Source organism: Panthera pardus, unplaced genomic scaffold (assembly GCF_024362965.1).
Source record: "Panthera pardus isolate Hobbes unplaced genomic scaffold, ASM2436296v1 HiC_scaffold_7, whole genome shotgun sequence".
NCBI lineage: Eukaryota > Metazoa > Chordata > Mammalia > Carnivora > Felidae > Panthera > Panthera pardus.
In genome coordinates, this window is record NW_026527002.1 from 71256744 (window position 1) to 71279315 (window position 22572).

Below are 22572 nucleotides of genomic sequence, written 5' to 3' on the forward strand. Positions count from 1 at the left end.
TTCATAAACAAACAGCACTGTTCTGCTTTTCAATGTTCGTAAATGCTATACTGTACATATTCCTTTAAAATCCACCTCTCACACTCAATGGTGTTATCCACGTTCACTTACTGACATGTTATACACTATTCCACAGGTCAATGAAGCCTTTTTGAGGAACAGTGACTTCTCAGTTTTTCTCTAATAACAAAGAATGCTTTACACACATATCCTTTCACACGCTACATACACTTGTATATACCTGGGCCTGTGTACAAGAGTTTCCACTGGACGGCAGTCTGGAAATTAAAATGCAACCGTAACTTGACTAGATTGTGCCAAACTGCTCTCCAAAGTACTTCTATCAATTCACTGCTCCACTAGTAAAGATTTTCTTCTCTCCCATCCTCCAAAACCTCAAGCTTCAAATTTTAAATTGTGAAATATCTCACTGATGTTTTAATTTATATTTTCTTGATTACCAGTAAAAATGTGCCCATATCTCTGTTTACAGGCCATCTGCAAAATGTATATTCACATTCTTTGCAACTTGTAGCATTTATTTTTCCAGTATCTCTCCCACACCTACCTTTCTATACACCGGACTCTGTACTGCTGGGCTTAGCATCTGTAAATAACATCCTTGCCAGCTGTGAGGTTACGTCAGTAAGAGGCACTAGAGGGTGAGAAAGCAGGACCGAGAAAGAAGCTTCCCTGTCTCTGGCTGGGACAGACCAGCAGCTGCTCTAAGAACAGTCAGATGAGGTGGGGCCAGTATGCACTGCCCCGATCAGAGGCAGAAGCAAGTGCAGTCTGTGGGTTCCAGTGGAGCAGTGGTAGCGGCTAATCTCTGGCGGCAGTACCACCACCCATCTTTTCTTTGTCCCCGTCTCCTCTTCCCCTCTGCTCCTCTAGTCTAATACCTTCGTAACCAATCCTCTGTATTAAATTCCCTGTTTAGGGGCGCCTGGCTGGCACCTGGGTGGCTCAGTCAGTTATACAACAGACTCTCGATTTTGGCTGAGGTCATGATCTCACAGTTGTGAGATCGAGCCCCACTCAGCATAGAGCCTGCTTGGGATTCTTTCTCTCCTTTCCCACTTGCATGTTCTCTCTCTCTCTCTCTCTCAAAACAGATAAATAAACTTTAACATTAATTCATTCCCTGTTTGAAATTCCCAGGGTGGTATGTTTTCTGAACTCACACCCTTCCTTCCCCTCCAGGTGGGCTTTAGGAATTCTAGATAGGAACTCTGGATACTAATCTTTTGATGCCTAAACACACCGCAAATATCTTCTTCTAGTCTGCAATGTCGCAGTGTCCCAGTCTTAACTTTGTTTATGATACCATTTTGTCCCATGTAATCCACTTTTCCTTGAGGTCTATGTTGATCATTTAACTAGTGATTCCTGCAAAACTGCCTTAGCTATTCTTGGCCTTTTATTCACCCATGTAACTGTCAAGTTCTACAAAAATCTTAATGGGATTTTGACTTGATTTTGCATTAAATATACACACACCATTCCAAGGCAGAACTTCCATCTTTATAATACTATGTTTTTCATTTAATCTATGAATATGAGATTATAAAACATAAGATGACATGAATGCATTTTTTTAATATTTATTTGAGAGAGAGAGAGAGAGAGAGAGAGAGAGAAAGTAAGTGTGAGCAGAGAGCTAGGGGGACAGAGGATCCAAAGTGGGCTCCACGTTGATAGCTGTGAGTCCGATGCAGGGCTCCAACTCACGAACCGTGAAATCATTACCTGAGCCAAAGTTGCACACTCAACTGACTTAGCCACCCAGGTTCCCCCAAATGAATACATTTTTCCATGCTAAACCATCCTTGCTTTCCTGGGACCAAATCTATACAGTCATTAAAAAATAAATGTATTTTGGGGTGCCTAGGTAGCTCCGTCGGTTAAGCATCTGACTTCAGCTCAGGTCATGTTCTCGCAGTTCATGAGTTTGAGCCCCACGTCAGGCTCTGTGCTGACGGCTCGGAGCCTGGAGCCTGCTTCAGATTCTGTGTCTCCCTCTCTCTCTCTGCCCCTCCCCCACTCGCACAGTCTCTCTCTCTCTCTCTCTCTCTCTCTCTCTCTCTCTTTCTCTCTCTCTCTCTCTCTCGCAATCTCTCTCTCAAAAATAAACATTAAATAGAGTTTTTTTAATTAAAAAAATGTATTTCTAGATTTGGTTTAATATTTCAGTTTGGATTATTTCATAAATAAGACTGACCTATAATTTTTTTCTCTTCTTGTCTGGTTTTGCTATCGAGCCTATTTTATATATCAGCTCTTTCTGTTCTACAGAAAAGTATAAAAGAACATAAATGTTTGTGTCTCCTTAAAATTTGTATGTTGAAATCCTAACGCCCAATGTGATTAAACCCGTTGAGAGGTGATTAGGTCATCAGTGTGAAAGCCTCATGAATGGAATTAATGTCCTCATAAAACAGACCCCCAAAAGCTCCCTTGCTTTCTTTCTACCATGTGAGGACACAGGAAGAAGACAGCTATGTATGAACCGGGAAGCACGCCTCACTAGGACCCAACTATGCTGGAAGTGGGACCTTGGGACTTCCAGCCTCCAGAACTGTGGGAAATAAATTTGTTATTTGTAAGCCATCTAGTTTACTGTATTTTGTTATAGCGGCCCAAACTAAATGCGACAGGTGCTAAAATGGAAACTCAAACTCAAGCACTTACACTTGGTATGAACGTATTCTACAACATCTGTGCCAAGCAGCCAAGCAGCCCCTGCTTCAATATTTCACTCTACGTGACCACACCCAGAGTCACTCATTCGATTTTCAAATGACTCAAGTTTTAGATTTCAATTTTTAGGAACTTTTTTAGAAACTTCGGCTGATGATTAAATAATACACAATTAATCCAACGTGAATCCTACAAAGAATCACACAAAACTTGTCTTAAAGCTGATATTCGCCCATTTGTTAATCTCTCCTCATCAGTCCTGGTTCTCACTGGCCTCTGAGAACTAAACAGTCAGTCCATGTGCCACGTGACAACCCAGTAACTATCTGAAATATCTGAAAACATGTTAAACTGAGGTCAAAAGAAAGTTACCCATTAGACAATATACATACACTCACACAGGCAAAAAGTTACTAACAAGGTATTCTCCTGTCTAGCAATTGTAAGGATTGAGCTTCTGAAAGAGAATAAAGTTTAAATGGAGATATTTAGGAATACTCATCACAAAGGACCTTCTTAAACATTACAGACTGAAGGAACAAAGGGCAACAAAACCATTTTGCCCCACCCGGCACCTTGCTATCAGGACCAAATGACAGTAAAAACCAGCGACAGACCTTTCTGTGTGCCACACACGATGCCAAGTAATACATACACAGTAGTATCTTACAAAATCCTCAACCACTTTTGAGGTTGCCTAGCACTTCGATCCTCATTTTACTTCTGAGCAACCTGAAGGTCAAAGGATTAAATAACTTTCTCAAGGTCAACAAATCAGTAAACAATGAAGCTGGAATTCTTACTCAGGCAAATCTGTCTTCTAGCAGTTCTCTTAACCATTTGGCCATATTGCTTAGTCACAAATGAAAATACACACAATTCATCCAAAAAGAGTGAAGGAAAATATTAAGTGTTCCAGAAAGAAATTAATTCAATACTAGTACTAACATTTCTAAGTCAGGAATAAAATTCTCACAGAAAAAGAAATTTAAGAAAAAACTATGATGACTAGAGAAAGATGACAGATGCTAAGAAATGTCCTTACATATTTCCCTACCATTTGTCAGCTCTTTCTGTTTGAGCCTGGCATGCTAAAGGAATTTAGTACAGTGAAATTACAGGAGGGCACAAATGTTTCCCTTGTTCCTGAACTTCAATTAAAATGATTTGCTTAAATATAACTCCTCCAGGCTCATCATAATCAAACAGAATACAAAAACAAAATACAAATTTTCTTTTTGGTAATCGTATCATCTTAAAGATACGTACTTGAATAATCTTTCTACATTTATATCTCCTACAATACGTATCTCCTATAATACGAAAAAGAATCCAGCAGACCAAAATGCAGAATGTATACATCATAAAAATGTTTTTGAGGAGCACCTGGGTGGCTCAGTCGGTTAAGCGTCCGACTTCGGCTCAGGTCATGATCTCACGGCCCGTGAGTTCGAGCCCCGACTCGGGCTCTGTGCTGACAGCTCAGAGCCTGGAGCCTGCTTCGGATTCTGTGTCCCCCTCTCTCTCTGCCCCTCCCCTGCTCATGCTCTGTCTCTCTCTGTCTCAAAAATAAATAAAACATTAAAAAAAATTTTTAAAAATGTTTTTGAACTAAGTATGTTACCTAATAATTACAGATTTAAGGTTTCGCACAGTTTTTAGTAAGGCAATATTTATTTAAATCAAAGCTCAAATCACTTAACAATTCTGAGTATTTTTACCATATTTCGAACATCGCTGGTAGGGAAAAAGAGGAAGGAAGTGAGCGGTATGAGAAAAGGTAGAAAATCAGCCCCGAATATAGGGCTCGTGACAGGACTTGAAATCATGTAGCTCAGTTCTCTAATTTTATAGAAAGAAACTGAGGACTATAGAAACTTGGTGACTTGGCAAAAGTGGCAAATCAGTTTTTAAAAAGTGGGGCTTAATCCAATGACCTGGACAGCGCAGGCTTTAGGAACGTATTTAAAATACGGCATCAGCAGATCACACTGACAGAACAAATCTACCAAAAAATACCCCACGGTCAGATGCCCCAACATGTCGCCTTCGAGACAAGTAATGGTGCCATTTCTGCTCTCAGCCAAGCTTCAAAAGATCTGCCATTCCCTTCATCTGTAGTCAGCTGCAAGGTGCTGAACAACCATTTGTCAAATTCAGTGACACCATTCTGGGCTCTTCTAGCTCAGGCTGGCACCTGAACACTGTCCAGTTCATACTGCTGAGATAACTGTAAAACACTTGGTGACTTTTCACAAGTCTTGACCTTTTTTTGTGATTCCGCAACACAAGCATCAGACCTCACTATTTGCATCCTTCCTGTGGAATTTAATTATGGACGTTTCTCTCGTTAAACTTTCGACATCTCAAACTCGATTATTTTATTTTCTACATGTTAATTTCATGTTCCTTGAATCAGAATGTGAATTCTCTGAAGGTGGGCACTCTCCAAGGCTTACCACTTATCTTCAACTATCTTTTCCACAGAACATGCTGTTTCTGTGATTATTTACCAGCAAACAGAAGTTTCTTCAAAACTATTTCAGGAACTTCTAGGCTACACCATTAGGATATTTCGCAAGACGGTGTAACTCTACTTCTTAAAGATTATTTAGAGGGGCGCCTGGGTGGCTCAGTCAGTTAAGCGTCCGACTTCGGCTCAGGTCACGATCTCACAGTTCGTGGGTTCGAGCCCCACGTTGGGCTCTGTGCTGACAGTTCAGAGCCTGGAGCCTGCTTCGGATTCTGTGTCTCCCTCTCTCTCTGCCCCTCCCCTGCTCACACTCTGTCTCTGTCTCTCAAAAATAAATGTAAAATAATAATAATAATAATAATAATAAATAAATAAAAGATTATTTAGATAGAACATAAAAAACTACACGTATTCAAATATGATGGACAAAGAAAGGTCTAACCGACTTTTCGTTAACAAGAGCTCTTAATCTGGGATCCAGAGAAAGAATTCAGTGACCTGTGAGTTTGGATGGGAACCTTTTCACTAGCCTCTATATGAAGTTCTGCAAGTCCTTCAATCAAGATTATAGGCAACAAAGTATAGTAGTGTTAGAAATACCTATGAACTTGTCATCAACAGAAATCACAGGTACTTTCATATTATACTATAATTATTGCAAACTCATCACTGTAACTACAGTATTTCACAGAATTATTGCTAAAGCTCACTCTCTAATGTGAGAAGCATATATATCACTCTATCAAAAATTTGCATTTTTAGTACTTGTTAGCTGTACTTCAATATAACTAATTTCTTTTTTCATCATATATATTTTGCTTCATAAAATCATGAATCATTTGTAGAATCATTGTTCTGGGAAGGGATTCACAAGCTTCACCAGATTACCAGAGGTCCATGGCACAAAAAATGGTTGAGAACTCCTGCACTGTAACATACAGAGTAGGTGAGGTAATTACAATTCCAAAAGATCATCACGATAACTGTCTTATCAGTTCTAGTAAAATGACAGGCAAGTTTTGAAATGTAAATATCTCTGTTTATGACTAGGAAGAGCACAGAGATTTTAAGCTGATCATTTTCACTTGATAACACAAAGTATGTCTACAGAAAATGACATTTTCAAATACCTATTAACTTGTAATAATTAAAACAATTACAGGATTAAAAATGTTTAAGTACTCAGAACCCTGCATCAGTAACTTTTTGTTGTTACTGATGTGTTCTTTACTTCAAAGACTTTTTCAAAAGGACCAAAACCAATAATAGGGAGAATTCTTATTTAAGAAAGTGCGTAAAAACTTCTTCTTCCTTTCTAACATATACATAAACCACCAGAATTATGTTAGACCTTTCCTGATTAACAATACTGGTGATAGCTAAAATGGCTTAAAAGGGAATTCAAAGAAAAACACATACCTCTTCTACTGAAAGAAAGCTGTAAAAAAAAAAAAAAAAAAAAAAAAAAAAAAAAAGTTCTAATTACTTTTCCCTACTTCCTGTTCCAAGAAACTAAACAATATAGGGTATTTCCTAAAGATATTTTTAGCAGTTCAATATTATATAGAACATCTTCCTTAAATTATGTTTAGCCAAAGGAATTTTCTATATAGATCATAACCTTTCATTTGTATCTGAATTTATCATTTCCCCCAAAGACATATTTACCTTCAGCCAGTGCTGGTGATTCTGTTCTTGTCCTTCTATCTGTTTAAAGAAAGAAAAAAGAAAGAAAGTCTAAAACATTATTATAGTTTAAAACATGTTTAATTTTAAAAAACTAACTTTAATAAGGTTTATGAATGCCATCACATATCACATGAATATGCTATACACATATGTGTGTGTATGTATATGTATGTACAGGCATCTCCTTGAATTAAATCAACAACTGTTTACAGAGAACCTACTAAGAGTGAGGCATTATGTGAAGCCCTGGGAAACACCAACAGGTTTGGATGAGACACCCTAACTGCCACCCTCAAGACACTCAAGGACTAAAAATCTGTATCAAGAGAAGTACACAGTGCTCATCATAGCTTATGAAGCAGGAGGCAGCAAGGGAAGAAAATTAGTAATTTGTCTTTATTCTTACAACAGGGGCCTAAAATTATCAAAGAGATCTACTTCTACACTATTATCATAATTTAAGTTCACTTCCTTTCAATGTATTAAAAAAATTAGTTTTACCAAAGGTACTAAGATCCTTATAATTCCATGACCATAACCTATTACTTGCCAGAAGCACATCAGGCAAAACTCAAGTGAACCATGAAGTCCTCCGTAGGAATGACTTTACGATTTCAACTCCTAAAACATTTTTAGGTAAAATCAAATCTTCAGAATGATCTTATTCTAACTTTACAACTGAGAGCAACTATAACCACTACAGCAAACTAGCTTAGTTCGTACAGAGTAGGGGGACACATTTGACTAATGTAACTACTCACCTTTATGTAAACACTTATTTCCCCAATTGTTTATTCTATGACCAGAGTTCTGGACTTAACAAACATACAATTTCTATGTGCTTAGTAAAATTTAGAGGGGTTGGGGCACTGCCTTCCAAGATGGTAAATGATCTGACACACTGTCTACTAAAGGCTGAAATGTGGTACTGTATCTGTGACAGATTTAAAAAAAAAAAAAAAAAAAAAAGTCCTGGAACCAGCAGATGGAAGTACAATTGGCAACCTTCAGCTCCATTGGATTAAGAAATTCCGATAGTAGGAGACTTGAAAAGAAGTTTCTGCCAGAAGACACAGGAAGAATTCTCAGGCAACTATCACCTGATTATCTTAGATTCCTTACTGGACCAGCATGCTAAGGAAAGAGTTACCATATTGGGAAGTCCTGTAAAGTGACCCTAACAACATGAGAACTTATGGCTGCTGTCACACAATGGGGACAGGAGGGAATCTATCCAGAACCTAGGGGGTTCGACTGGGGCTGCCGTGCTCAGTAATAACTGTAAATGAGCAGCTGCAACAATTATAGCCCAACAAGGTTAAGGCAACTACAGGCATTGATCCCTTGGAGAAGAAGGTCTGAGTCACTGGACCAGGACGATGCCTCCACCTGTTGAAGTACTGGCTGAAGATAAGGCAAATCTAGATTGAGTGGTAGAGAACTGCAAAAATGAACATTATTCACTAACCCTCCTGTTGTAAGTCTAATGTAGAAGTTGTGGCCAGCTACCATCTTGAAAACTCTGCAGGAGACTGGACTAAATGCCAAGTGCTTAATGGAGGATACATGGCTGTATGGGACACCTCTTGTGTGCTACCTCACATATTCACTCCGAGGCACCACCCCTTAACTGTACTACTGGGCTCACTTTCTGCTCACAGGCTCTGCTATAAGAGAGACTTACAGCAATTTTTCAGCCATCCTGAGACATGCAAACGAAGTGTGAAGATGTTAACACCAACACACTATGGGCAACCCCTGACCACTGGGGAATGGGATCTGGTAGTAAACACCCCCCTCCTTGGCACGCAGAGGCATATTCTTCATGTCTTCTCAAAGGACTTCCTCAGGCTCAAGTCCCAGTGGCTCACAGATGTGACCAGTTAATAATGTGCCCTTGCACGGACCTTCCTTCCCCTCTGTTTCACTTGCCCCCGTTCTCCAACTTGTTTCCTGTTAACAGGTCCCCAAATAGATTATCTGCTTAAAAAGTCCCTGTCTCAGGTTCTGCTTTTAGGATGAAACCAGGACGCTTGTCTTTTGGGACACCATACTCCTTTCCTTTTCATTCTACCTCAATGGATGCTTTCTTAATCTCTGTTGCTGAACTTCTCTCAAACCCCCCAATGCTGACATGCCCAGGACTCAGTTCTGGGTCCTCCACTCCCTTTGTGATTTCATTCCTTCATGGCTTTACGTATCAACTACATATATCAAATTTACTTATCCAGTATAGACATTTCTCTCCAACTCCACACTCTCATAGCCACTGATGCCTACTCAAATCTCACTAGGATGTTTTAACAGATACCTCCAACTTTAACATATCAACACTAAACTACTCAGCTTCCCTCCCCAGACCTCGTACACTTTGTCTCCCTCAACTCAGTTGATGGCTTCTCTATCCTTCCAGTTGCTCAGGCAAAAACCCTGGCTTCCTCTGCAACTTCTTTCTCTCACACGTCCCACATTCCACTAACCCTCTCGTTACTTAAAATCTTCACACCTACTATTCCAGCTCCTATTAACTCAAAGTTGAGGGTTCTGCTGCATGAGCAGCCTTAAGTCTACTTGCTATTACTTCTTAAACCAAGAGCCTCCAGAACAAGGGCTGCAAAGTTAAATGAGTTTGGAGTTGGCTACAGGAACATCAGAAGCAAACAAATGTCCATACTTAATCTCAGGGGTGCCATGGCTATTAACATGCCATGCTAAAAATGCAGGTGATCTGGTGCTGGATATTCACATAAAACAAGTCTTAGATGTTATCAGCTAATTAAGCTTTAGAAATCATCAGTAGGCCTGAAGAAACAGTCTGAGGGCTCCATCTGGTTGATGAACCATCAGTTTGCAACTTGTGCTCTAGGACTTGTCTGTAATTTATACATTATTAATCCTAATCTTTTATTTTTTCCTATCAGTTAAGAGATGAATGGGAGCTATTTATGTTCAAAGCCGAACCATTCTGGTTTTCCTCAAAAGCTCCTCTTGGATCAATGTTACTACAAATGGAATGAATAAACACATTTTTGCTTTTTCTGCCAAAAACAAACTTACTTCTCTAAGGCAGACCGAAGCCACCCAGAAATAAACAAAACAAGTGGCTTGGCTGGCCATTTCATAAACCAGAGCAGAAAAACCAGTGCCACTTGCATAAAACCACTAGGAAAAAATCTATTCATCCTGTCTCTTAATAAATCAAGAAATAAGAAAACACTTGTAATTGTTTTTACCCTTAGAAATCAAATGTCACCTCATAAATAATGAATATTAGATGCTATGTAAATGAGATAATCCAGGCATCTAAAATCCGCAAACCTAGACGTTCTTCAACTAAGTGTTAAAATTCCTTTGCCTCCAGCAAAACATAAAAGCTATGACTTCAGAGCATTCTGTCAACCACATTTACAGCTTTGCAGCATTTCAAATGATGATACCTAAGTCTAACTGGTTATGCAACCTGCACTGTTCCTCCTTCATTTGGGTATATGATAAAACTGAATTCAATTTAATTTGTTTAAGCTCCCCTTGACATAACGCAAAGCGATCTTAAAGCCATCTTAGAAAAAAAAAAAAAAATAGAAACTGATTTAAAGGGCCTATCGACCACATTTCCAGATCAGACAATATTATGAAAATGCATTAGTAGAGAATTCCGGCAAATACCTAAGTTTTAAGAAACTGAAAAGGTTATCCCAAATCCATTTAAGAAAAAAAGAAACATGCAAGCTTATAAATTTTTTTTTTAAAAAAACAAGAAAAAAACCAGTCTTACATATTAATAATTAAAATTGTGTGGAACTCACACAGATATATAGTCAGAGGAAGAGAACAGAGAAATCACAACGGTCCAATTGTATATAAATGTAAAAAACCACTCCAAATATTTACTGGAAAATCTATTTGTATATAGTCCCAAAATAAATACCCAAGGAAATGCTATGATGAAAAAGATGTACTGCACTCTCTAGAAGTGTCTGTCCACTCTTACTGTAGCAATTAAAACTTTCCAGGTAAAAATGAGGTTTCATGAAAAATATCTACATACAGAGCTGTGGCAACTAAAAAGATATTTCAGCTAAGGGTAAAGCATGGCAATCAGGTATTAGGAAAGGTTTTATGAAGCCCTAGTAGCTAAGACAGATTTTTAAAAATGAACAGGATTTGGACAAGCAGGAAAAGAAGGTAGAAGGTTCAAAGAGAATATTCCATATGAGGAATGTATAAAGTAACCATCATAGGGCAATGAAAAAAACTTTATTTAATAAATGGTACTGAAACAATCCCATGAAAAACTGAGATACAACCTTCTAAGTCTATTCATTCTAGATGGGTTAGAGTTTAATTTCTCAAAACTAAATCTCAAAAAAAAAATCCTCAAAAATAATGCCTTGCTTATCTTTGGATGAGAATTTGGAAAGACAGAGTCAAATCATATAAAAATTATAAATTAAGGAAATCCAAAATATTTTAATGTTTAATGTTCATATAAATGTATTAAAAATCACATCAAAAGAGGAAATGATTAACATGATAATTCATAAGAGCGAGAAAACAGTAAACACGTATATAAAAAACTTTATATTCCCCAATAATAAAAAGGAAATATAACAAAATGGTTTAGAGCACTGGTTCCAAAATAAGATAAACCTGGGTTGAGTTTTCACTTAATTATTAGGTTCTCTGAGCATCTGTTTTGTTATTTGTAGATTCAGATTTCCATTTATTTCCATTAAGTCATCTAAGCGTCAGTTTCCCTTATTTGCAAAAAGGAAAAGTAATGTCAAAGACCGTGCAAAGATGAACAGAAATGCCAGTTTTACTGAACATGGTCACTACTTCTCTTATTCAACATCAAATTACAAGAACATACAGCCATCCATTTTGACGTTCTATCTCAAGGGCAGTACACTTGAGAGCATCCCTGTCTGAGACACGCCAGAGCTCAAATACCTGAATACAAATCTCAGTCTTCTATGTCTTCTTACGCCATGATTACTACTGTATGTTTAGCACTTAAAACATGCCGTTGTAATTATCATCATCATCATCATACAAACCATACCCATATGCTATTTTTTTTTTAATTTTTTTTTTTTTTTTTAACGTTTATTTATTTTTGAGACAGAGAGAGACAGAGCATGAACGGGGGAGGGTCAGAGAGAGGGAGACACAGAATCTGAAACAGGCTCCGGGCTCTGTGCTGACAGCTGACAGCACAGAGCCCGACGCGGGGCTCGAACTCACGGACTGCGAGATCATGACCTGAGCTGAAGTCGGCCGCTCAACCCACCGAGCCACCCAGGCGCCCCTATTTTTAAAAATATCTACTCTCTAGGGACGCCTGGGTGGCTCAGTCGGTTGGGCGTCAGACTTTGGCTCAGGTCACGGCCTCGCAGTCCATGAGTTCGAGTCCCGCATCCGGCTCTGTGCTGACAGCCGAGAGCCTGGAGCCTGTTTCAGATTCTGTGTCTCCCCTTCTCTCTGACCCTCCCCCGTTCATGCTCTCTGTCTCAAAAATAAACGTTAAGAAAAAATTTTTTTTAAATATCTACTCTCTTTAAAATGTAATGGAAAATGAAGATCCTATAAATACAGAATGCTTTATAGTTTTATCCTTTTCTCCCATCTTTTACATCATTATTAGTGACCAACCACATCATTTCTTACAAATACCAGAGACTGTTCACTGAACATCTATTACTCAGATCATGCACAGACTGCAACACTTGTAGCGGTGTTGCCTCCTTGTCTCCCGCTGACAAATCCACGTCGCATTTTACAAAATGAATAATCAAATGAGGGAATTTGCCAACAAAGATAAAAGGGCAGCAAAAACACAGAAGTGGTAACACTGAAGTCCAACTCTAAGGGAACATAAATGAAGCTGCCAAAGAGCGAGCTGGTTGCAAGAAAGCGGACAGTGCTGCCATCAGAGAAACTAGACATGCCAGTAAGAGGAACTCTGTGAAGGTGAACTTACCAACATGAATGAAGAAAGTGGTTATGATGAAAAGGAAGCAGATGCCCCAGAAGAAGTAACATCAGAGAAGAAAATTATATTAAAGGAATTTGGGGGGGGGGGGGGGGGGAGCACCTGGCTGGCTCAGTCAGAAGAGCATGCAACTCTTGATCTTGGGGTTGTGATTTCGAGCCCCATGTTGGGCGTAGAGATTACTTTAAAAAAAAAAAAAAAAAAAAAAAACAGGAATTCTTGGATACATTTCAAGACATGGAGAATACAATGGATAAATGTTGGAAGCAAATCCAAACTCAGAAGTATGACAATGTGGTCAAGACATAAAACGAATGTTCGCTCCCTATTATCCAGCTATACAACAAAAAAGAAGTAGCCAATTGCTCCCTTTTAATTACATGCAACATAAAATACACACACACACACACACACACACACACACACACACACGGGAGCAAAGCATACAATGTGCATCCAGTCATGTGCTTTTCTACAGTCATGGCACTTCGCAGAATACCTCTGAACTACAAACCTGATAGCAACAGAAACACAGACAAGTTCAAAGTTGGGAGATCCAAAGTCCCAAAGCTAAGTTCATACCTTAAATTGTCATTTTTTCCTACTGGGGAAATATGTAACATAAGCTAGTGTGTAACGGCAATAACTTAAAGTGCCAAAACAGAGATAACGCTCTCGCAGCATGTTGTAAGTGCAACATGTCCTCATGCTGCATCTAAACTGCATACCACACGTTTCAAAATACAGATACTGTAGTTGTATTTTGAATCACCTATGTAATACTTGTAAAAAGCCTATTCCAACCAACATATACACAAGAAAACTAGAAACCACTAATAAAATCAAATACTCCCATCCCACTCTTAAAATTTCTTAATTATTAATACATCATTAAACATTACAGAAGTAATTTGCAAAATCTAGCTGGTTTAAAGACAATTTTTGTTGTGCACAACTAATATAAGCCAGGGCACTTTGTAGTTCAGGCTACTGCAGCATGACATCAAGCAGGCCAGCATTACAGACCTGATCCACATCTGGCCTCTAAGCTTCAGGGAGAAAAACTCTGTGCCTGGCTGTCATACACTGCTCTCCTAATTCCAGAGAGTTGGATAACCAAAACAAATATTTAAGCATCTTCCAAGTAAAAATATGCATCCATATATAATGTACTTTGACAGAAAGAGTCCATAAGGAACAAGAATCTTAAGTCTCTCAAAGCTTGAATGTCTTCATCTGCAGAAAGGAAGCAAATACCCACCCCTAAACGAGTGCCTGGCTGGTTCACACAACTCTTGACCTCGGGGTCGTGAGTTTGAGCCCCATGTTGGGTGTAGAGATTAAATAAAAAACTTTTTAAAAAATCAAACAAACTTACCCCTAAGACTGAGAGACACAGAGAATGAGGGGCACCTCTTAACACTGTCTGCCTCTTTTGCCAGGTCTTACCTGGTCACATCAGGCCAAGCGTACTCCTTCTGCATAGGTGCTGTTACTACAAACCTTGCAGTTCTTTTTAATTTTTTAATTTTTTAATTTTTAAAAGTAGGCTCCACACCCAGCGTGGAGCTTTCCCTCACGACCCTGAGATAAAGACCCGAACTGTGATCGAGAGTCAGACACTTAACCAACTGAGCCATCCAGGTGCCCCACCATCCCTGTAGTTCTAAGGGCCCAGTTTAAGAACACCAGAGTATGAGTTCCTGTGTTAATCCCACATTATTAAAATTTTTATTGTATTTCCAGCAGTGCTTATGATACAAAGTAATAAGACAATCTTTATCCTGAAAAAGGTTAATGACTTCCCATGGAAACAATACTTGCATGTATAAAAAGTACCAAGACCATACTAGTTCCGTCCACATTATATTATCATTACAGTCTACAATTATAATAGAAATTTAGAGAAGAGGACAGTGTGAGTTGAGAGAAGAGTATATCCCAAGTGTGGGTTAAGTTCAAATGGGACCCATAACACATCGCTGTATTCATCAAAACGGCTCTTTCCCAGGACTGAAAGCAGTTATCACAGCCTACTCGTTGCTATCATATACCCTGCACTAAGCACAATGTTGGAAACACTGGAATCTCCTGTGCGTATATGCTGAATGAATGGATGAGTGATTTAGCAAACAACGTGATAAGAGATGTAAGGAGCCTGGTGTAAACACGACTAGTTTAGAGTTATAGTCCCACAAGATTGGCCACTCTGCTAAAAGGATTTGTTTGGGAAAGTGAGTGATAAAGAATGGTTTATATACAGGTGCTATGCAACTGACAAAAATTTAGAAAAATGTGCAACTTGTCCTATTAAAATTAAAGCAATAATGAGACTTTAAATAAAATAGACTAATGTGTCCACCATGGTTTTATAGATAATGGTTTTTCCAAGCTGACAAAGTAACTGCAGCAAACAGATAACTGGTATCTAGAGATCTAGTATCTCCGGGGGAGATACTGTGCATCTGATATGTGATATTACTGCACAGCTATCTGTCTTGGTAACAATCAAATAATAGATTTTTAAAAGACTATTAAAAATGCTTTGCCACAATCTTATGTGAATTGCTTCCTAATGGCGATTCAATAAAGATTAGTAGAAGACCACCAAAAGGTCAGATACGGTATGCAGTGCAGAGTATAAAATGCCGAATAAACCACGACCTACCCCCCAGAAGCTCACTGTCTGTGAGAAGACATACAAAAAACTTACTACAATACAGTGTAACTAAGTAAAATGCTAGAGAACTGAAGTTCTATGGATAAACTGCAATGGGAAAATGGGGGAGTAATGGACTTATCCCTAGGGCACAGTCTCAGAGAAAACATGATGTTTGAGTTGGCCTGGTATGTTTAAGAACAAAATAAAACAACAACAACAACAACAACAAACACCACCGCTAACAACTTTCAAAGACTTTCCTTAAATTCAGTAAGCTTTAAATTAAGTAAACAAATTTTTTAAGTATGAGCATATCCACTAATCTAGAAAAGGGAATATTCTCTCCTCCTGAAAGAGACCTTTTAAGCACTATCTACCTGATTGTTAACAAGGGGCTCCTAATAGATGAACACTAAAATCTTTAAGAAAGAGGCTTTGCTAAACCAAGACTGATGCAATGTCAAGACTTCTACAGAACAATGGGTAAGACCTTCCAGTGTGACTAAACACACACACAGCAATTTTTTCAACAAGTACCATTCCGTATGCTGTGTATGTCTGAACCTTGACCTGTTTGCTCTTCTTTTATCTCTTTATTGAAGTTTAGATAATTCCAGATTTTCACTACTCGAGCCTAAATTTACAAACCAGATGACAGGAAAACATTTTCAAAAAAGAACACGTACTAACTCTTTACTGATCGAAAATTATAGATGTATGTGTTAAAGCCGTATCTTAAAAAGACACAGTCCAACATGCTACACCCTACACTTCCTGGGATGAAATGGTGGGGGGAGTTATCTCCGCTTTTTTAAAATGTTTATCTATTTATTTTTAAGACAGAGTGAGTGAGAACAGGGGAGGGGCAGAGAGAGGGGGAGTGAGAGCATCCCAAGCAGGCTCTGCACTGTCAGCACAAAGCCTGACACAGGGCTCAAACTCACCAACCGTGAGATCATAACCTGAGCCAAAAACAAGAGCTGGACGCTTAACCAAATGAGCCACCCAGGCATCCCTCTTCACTTTTTGAAAACAGCCTTCCATACCTTACAGGCTTTCCTCCTAAGAATGAAATGGCCACGAATGGCCACAGGTTATCTAATGGGTTCAACAGATAAAACAACAGGACACACAACTACAAAAGCATCACATCACACAGGTTAACCTTATCTATTTCTCTCAAAAGAGCTGGTAATCCTTTAATGGAACTGGCTTTCCTAACCTTTAGAGGTTTTGCAGAGATAATCAAGTGGAAAACATTCAGTATTTCCAAATTTTGGCATACGGATGTATGTATATTGCCTCATGTTGTCTTCTATGTAATAAGAAGGGACTCATTTCCTGAAATCACTGTGTACATGCACACATAGTATTTGGTGCTAACATGTTTAAAACAGTGTATCTGAGTGTATTATTCTCAAAACACTACAAACACAAGAAGAGAAAGCAAATCAACAAGTTAAAATGTCTCCAAACTAGGCATTCAGTTTGGGCCATGTTAAATTTGCCAAGCAAAGAGCCTCCAAATGAAAATATGATGAGAGGGTCAATGGAGCACAAGTGTGGAGGTCAGGGAAGGTCAGCCCACAAATACTGCCCCTCCCTGTACCCCCACCACTTCCCATCTGGAGAGCGCAATCCAAAGACCAGGGATACTTGAGAAATCATTCAGAGGAACAGCAACAAGAGACCAGGGCCACAGTGTCCTAACCAGACTGTGACTGCAACATAATCTGGGCTCTATGTTCCTGCTGCTTGCCCTGCTGTGGTTACTGCTCACTTTCTGAACCTCTAATCTAATTTCTAATCTCTCCACCACCACCAATTCTGTGAGCTACCTGCCATCATGCAATAAACTCCTCTTCCATCCAAATTAACTTGTAAGTGTCTCAAACTTTTAACCAAAGATTCTTGAATGAATTCTAAAGAATATTCTGGACTCCTATAGAAAGCTAACCATAATTTCTTTCCTAATTTAAAGTCATTCCTACAAATAAGCAAAACTTAACTATGTTACAAATGTAACTTAGGACTCTGAATATAAACAATAAAGACACTCTGAAATTAAAGATTACAGAAATCATTTTTGAGACTTTTAAGAGGCACCTTAAAATTTATTAAAAGTTTAAGTTTCACAGTATAAAATTTGAACATTAAAAAGGTAGAACATTCAGAAAGAAGAGAAAATAGTAAGATCACATTAAAATGTTATCAGTCTAATAAAGAACTTTTAAAAAAACTTCCCAGAAAAAGAACAATGAAACACATTTTGAGAAAGAAAAAAAAAAAAACACTAAAGTGATAACTGATTCTTACAAAGTGTTCTTTCTGCAATAAAACACCTTTTTTCGTGTTATACATTCTAAAGTGCCCCAAGAACAGTACTGCATAGATTCTCTACCTGGGCCTACCTTTTCTTTAGATCCCTAATTCATATGCTTTCCTTACTGAAAAACAAGTAAAATTACTTTTCATTCTTTATGAAAATATTTCATGTTCCAAATCAAAAGTGGAATTTTCAGTTATACTAAAAATCAACATTTCTTACATCCTGGATAGTAGCCTGTCGTCATACTAAATCCCTTAATCCATTTGATATTTTGAAGGAATACATTTAGAAGAAGCAAAGCAGATATTAAGGAGAGTAAGAATGTATTTAGAACTTCAGAAAGCAGCACTATAATAAGGAGGGAAAGGGGTTATCAATATTTGCGAAACCTACTCTGTACCAGGCATTTTGCTAGAGACCATAATTTTTTCATAAAACAATGAAAAACAGACGATGTTACCCTTTCCACAAAAAGTAAATGAGGGGCGTGCCTAGGTGGCTCAGTCCATGATCTCAGAGTTGTGGAATCGAGCCCCGCACTGGGCTCCGTGCTGATGAGAGGAGGCTGCTTGAGATGCTCTCTCCTTATCGCCCCCCACTCAAAGTAAATAATCTTAAAAAAAAAAAAAAAAAAAAAAAGGAAAGGAGGAAAACGAACCTCAAAAGCTGATTTACTTACCTCATGTCAGTGCTAATAAGGGCTGACGTGACTCAAGCACAGATCTGCCTGGTCCCAAAGATAATGACATTTTATCCACAATAAAATGCCTCAATGGGAACATTCTTCCTGTAAAAATTTGTTTTCATTGATAGTTTTCTTTATTACAAAAAACAACTGTAGCCATCACCCTGAACAAGCAGAACCTGTGGAATGTAACCATAAAGCAACTTTTTATCTACCTCTGTCCTTTATTCTGTGGTGACAGTTCAATGTCCCTGAGCTTTTATTTAGGCAAGCCTATGATTCTGGTCATTTTTGAGTTATAAAAACTGTCAGAATTTAGAAATTGATAGACCCAGTTTAGTGTAATTATCAACATTTTTCTTCCAGTGCTACAGCTTCTGCCCCGTCCCAGCTGGGCCTGCAGCTGGCTACCCCCAGGCATTACAGCCCCTCCCTTCCACTCTCCTAACCCTGGGGTAGCAGTTAAGTGTCACTAGAAGGCATGGGCACACTCAGCTCAAAAAGTATTTAAAACTGATCTACTGAGAGAATGCTTTCAGGAGTCCCACGGAAGCTCTCCCCCACTCCGGCACTGGGAACCCCTCACTGTAATACCCTGATGCGGGATAATGCATCTCCTGCGGGAATCCAGCCACTTCTTCCCCCCTCTCTGCCTCACACCGCCCCAATCCTATGAGCTTCCCCTCCCTAGTAGCCCTCATCCGGTCTGTAGGAAACACGCACCTTCCCCCAAAGAACTCTGGGAGGATGGGCCGAACACCCATACAGTAACCTCGCTTTGCTGTGCCACCAGCACTGATAGCTTATCTTTCATTAGGGCACAGTGAAACAAACATATATCCGCTGTCTCCCCTGAAATGCAGAGTTACATATTAAGCCATCCAAATAGTTACCAGAAAGCTTCTGTACTTGAGGGGGAGCACACCAAGAAGGGAGGGGGGAAGTTAGAAGAAACTCCTAGCACAGGGCCAGCTGGGTGGCTCAGCTGGCTAAGCGTCTGCCTCTTGATTTCAGCTCAGGTCATAATCTCTTGGTTTGTGGGATGGAGCCCCACATCAGGCACTGCACTGACAGCTCGGGTAAGATTCTCTCTCTCCCTCTCCCCCACACTCACTCTCTCAAAATAAACATTTAAAAAATATTTTTTAAAAAAATCCTAGCACACTAACAACTTGGTTTACAAACACTTTTCCAATTTCCAACAACCTTGTTCAAAAACTATTCTAATTTCCAACTTCTTGAATCTTTACACTAACAGATGGGGTAGGTACCAGAGCATTTTCCTGCTCTTTATTTGGCAAGACCTGCATGGTATCCTTACAACTCTCTTTAAAAATGTGTACCTACTGGGGCGCCTGGGTGGCGCAGTCGGTTAAGCGTCCGACTTCAGCCAGGTCATGATCTCGCGGTCCGTGAGTTCGAGCCCCGCGTCAGGCTCTGGGCTGATGGCTCGGAGCCTGGAGCCTGTTTCTGATTCTGTGTCTCCCTCTCTCTCTGCCCCTCCCCCGTTCATGCTCTGTCTCTCTCTGTCCCAAAAATAAATAAAAAACGTTGAAAAAAAAAATTTTTTAAAAAATTAAAAAAAAAAAAAATAAATAAAAATAAAAATGTGTACCTACTGACCGAGGGCCAAACTCAGAAAAAAAGAGCTCCATTTCAACATATTACCTGACATATTTAGCACTTTACTAAATTTTCCACAAAAAGGAAGAAGAAAAATCCATAAATCCCACCACATAGTTATTAGCCACAGTTAACCCTCAAGTGCGCTGCTTTCCTTTCTGTAAAGAGTCCATTTGTCAATTGAAAATTTCTTCTTTCCAGTTTTCTTTTCAAAATCCTGTCCTCAAACCCCTCATTTATATAATTTCATCGAACAATCCAGTTTCCCACACAATTTCGGTGTGCCCTTTTCAAACACCAAATTTCCACTAAGCCAATGTAAAGGTAGCTTTCTGAAACTTGTGACATTGTCACTCCCCAAACTCAAAACCTATAATGGCCCCCCACTGCCAGAGATTAAACTTCAATCTTTTAAAATTATGTATGGGCACCTGGGTGGCTCAGTAGGTTGAGTGTCCGACTTCAGCTACGGTAATGATCTCACGATCCTGGGTTCGAGCTCTGCGTCGGGCTCTGTGCTGACAGCTCAGAGCCTGAAGCCTGCTTTGGATTCTGTGTCTCCCTCTCTCTCGCTGCCCCTCCCCTGCTCGTGCTCTGTCTCTGTCTCTCAAAAAATTAAATAAAACGCTAAAAAATTTTTTTTTATGCATAATCTGTACAGTCTCCTATACACGTTACATCTCTAAACGTGACTTTAAATATATAAAGCATACTGCAAGAAACGTGTGAATGCCAGGGGAGTTTCTGACCATTGGATCCAACATACACTCAAGATGGGAAAGTGTCTCAGGATTTGGCCACAGTTCCACAACGACCACTGAATGTATCTCAAGATCTCAAGATCTCAAGATCTCAAGGACTACAGATTGAATCCGCAAAGTGCAAAACCGCAAAGAGAGTTCTTCCTTTATTAACGTGGTAAAAACAAACTTGCAGCAGGGAGTAGTCCTCATATGACTGCAAATAAAACTCTATCACCACACATATAATATTTACTGGCTCCACACTCATAACTACAACTGCCAAAAAGTTAATCTAATGTTCAAGAGCAGATTTATGGAAACTTTAAATGTTTAAAACCGGATTTGGGGATTAATTTTATTAACGTTTCACACATAATCTGCCATCCATTCACAGAGCACACATTAAAAAACTTGTTTTAAAGTCATCTTTCAACAGATGAAGTGACAAATAAATTCCAATTAACATGCTACCAAGTAAAAAAAAGCACTTATAGTTCTTAGCCCAAAGAATCTTTGCTCTTCTCAGAAGTCTATGTCAGTAAAAACTCACAGAATTACAGAAGTGCCTAAAAGAAAGAAAAATAATCAGTTCTCTCTTAAAGCTGACAATAAATGTATTCACTCAAAAAGTACACGAGAACAATGAGTGTGGGCAAATACTGATGTGCCTTTATGTATAATTGTGGAGGATGTGTGTGCACTCATACAACACGCATACATGTGCGAGATATCTGGAGAGATGTTCACCATAACAGTGACTGCTTAGTGACTTTTGCTTTGTTCTTCTACTTTCCCATTTTGTTTCCATTTTTTTTTATAAATGAACATATACTTTTACAAGAAAAGAATGCTATTTCTGTTATTAAAACACGGCACGAAAAGCTACAGTAATCAAGACATGAGGTACTGGCAGAAGGATAGACATGTAGACCAATAAAACACAAAAGTGAGTCCAGAAATAAACCCATATGTCTAGGGTCAAATGAATATCAACAAAGATACCAAAGCAATTCAATGAAGGAAAGGATAGTCTTTTCAACAAATGGCGTTGAGACAAGTGGGTATCTATATACAAAAAGATGAACTTAAGAAATTTACCTCATACTACATACAAAAGTTAATTAAAAATGGATCACAGACCCAAACATTGGAGCTAAAACTATAAAATACAAAACATTTAGAAGAAAACAAAGGCGTAAATCTCATGTCCTTGGGTTGGGCAAAGACTTCCCAGAGAGAGCACCAAAAGCATGATCCTTAAAAGAAAAAGATAAACTAGGCTCATGAAAGTTCAAAACCCTTGCACCTCAAAAGATACCGCTAGGAAAATAACAAGACAAGGCACAGACTGGGAGAGAAATATTTGCACATCACGTGACTTGTAACTGCTTGGGATAAACTGTCTACCAGCACCTGTTTAGCCCTACTTTACGACTCGAAGACGGTTTCCTGTAACACTGTAAAGCAGTTATGCTTCTAAAAACTGCTCACTCATCTCTTCCTGTGAGACCCAAACAAGGTCCTAGTGAAAGAACTTCACTCAAAGTTCTGCTTGTATACCTCAAGCAGGAAGAATTCTGAAGTGTTTAAATACTGTTTTCAATTATTTAAAAGCATAAGCTATCAACCTACCCAAACCAGGCAAACTCGGAATGGTTTAAAAGAAATAAATT

At 38.9% G+C, this 22572-nt stretch overlaps 1 protein-coding gene across 7 annotated transcripts in view; it reads right to left on the reverse strand.

Annotated features, from left to right (window-relative positions):
* Positions 1-22572, reverse strand: part of CYRIB (CYFIP related Rac1 interactor B) — a 104420-nt gene that overhangs the window by 46103 nt on the left and 35745 nt on the right. For 4 of the 7 annotated variants that reach the window (XM_019459842.2, XM_019459847.2, XM_019459849.2 and 1 more), the window contains exon 2: positions 6842-6880. The gene's annotated coding sequence lies outside the window, so the exon portion shown is untranslated. Of the gene's footprint in view, positions 1-6592; positions 6612-6841; positions 6881-22572 lie in introns of all 7 variants that reach the window. The other 3 variants (XM_019459845.2, XM_019459850.2, XM_019459846.2) reach the window with 1 other exon arrangement.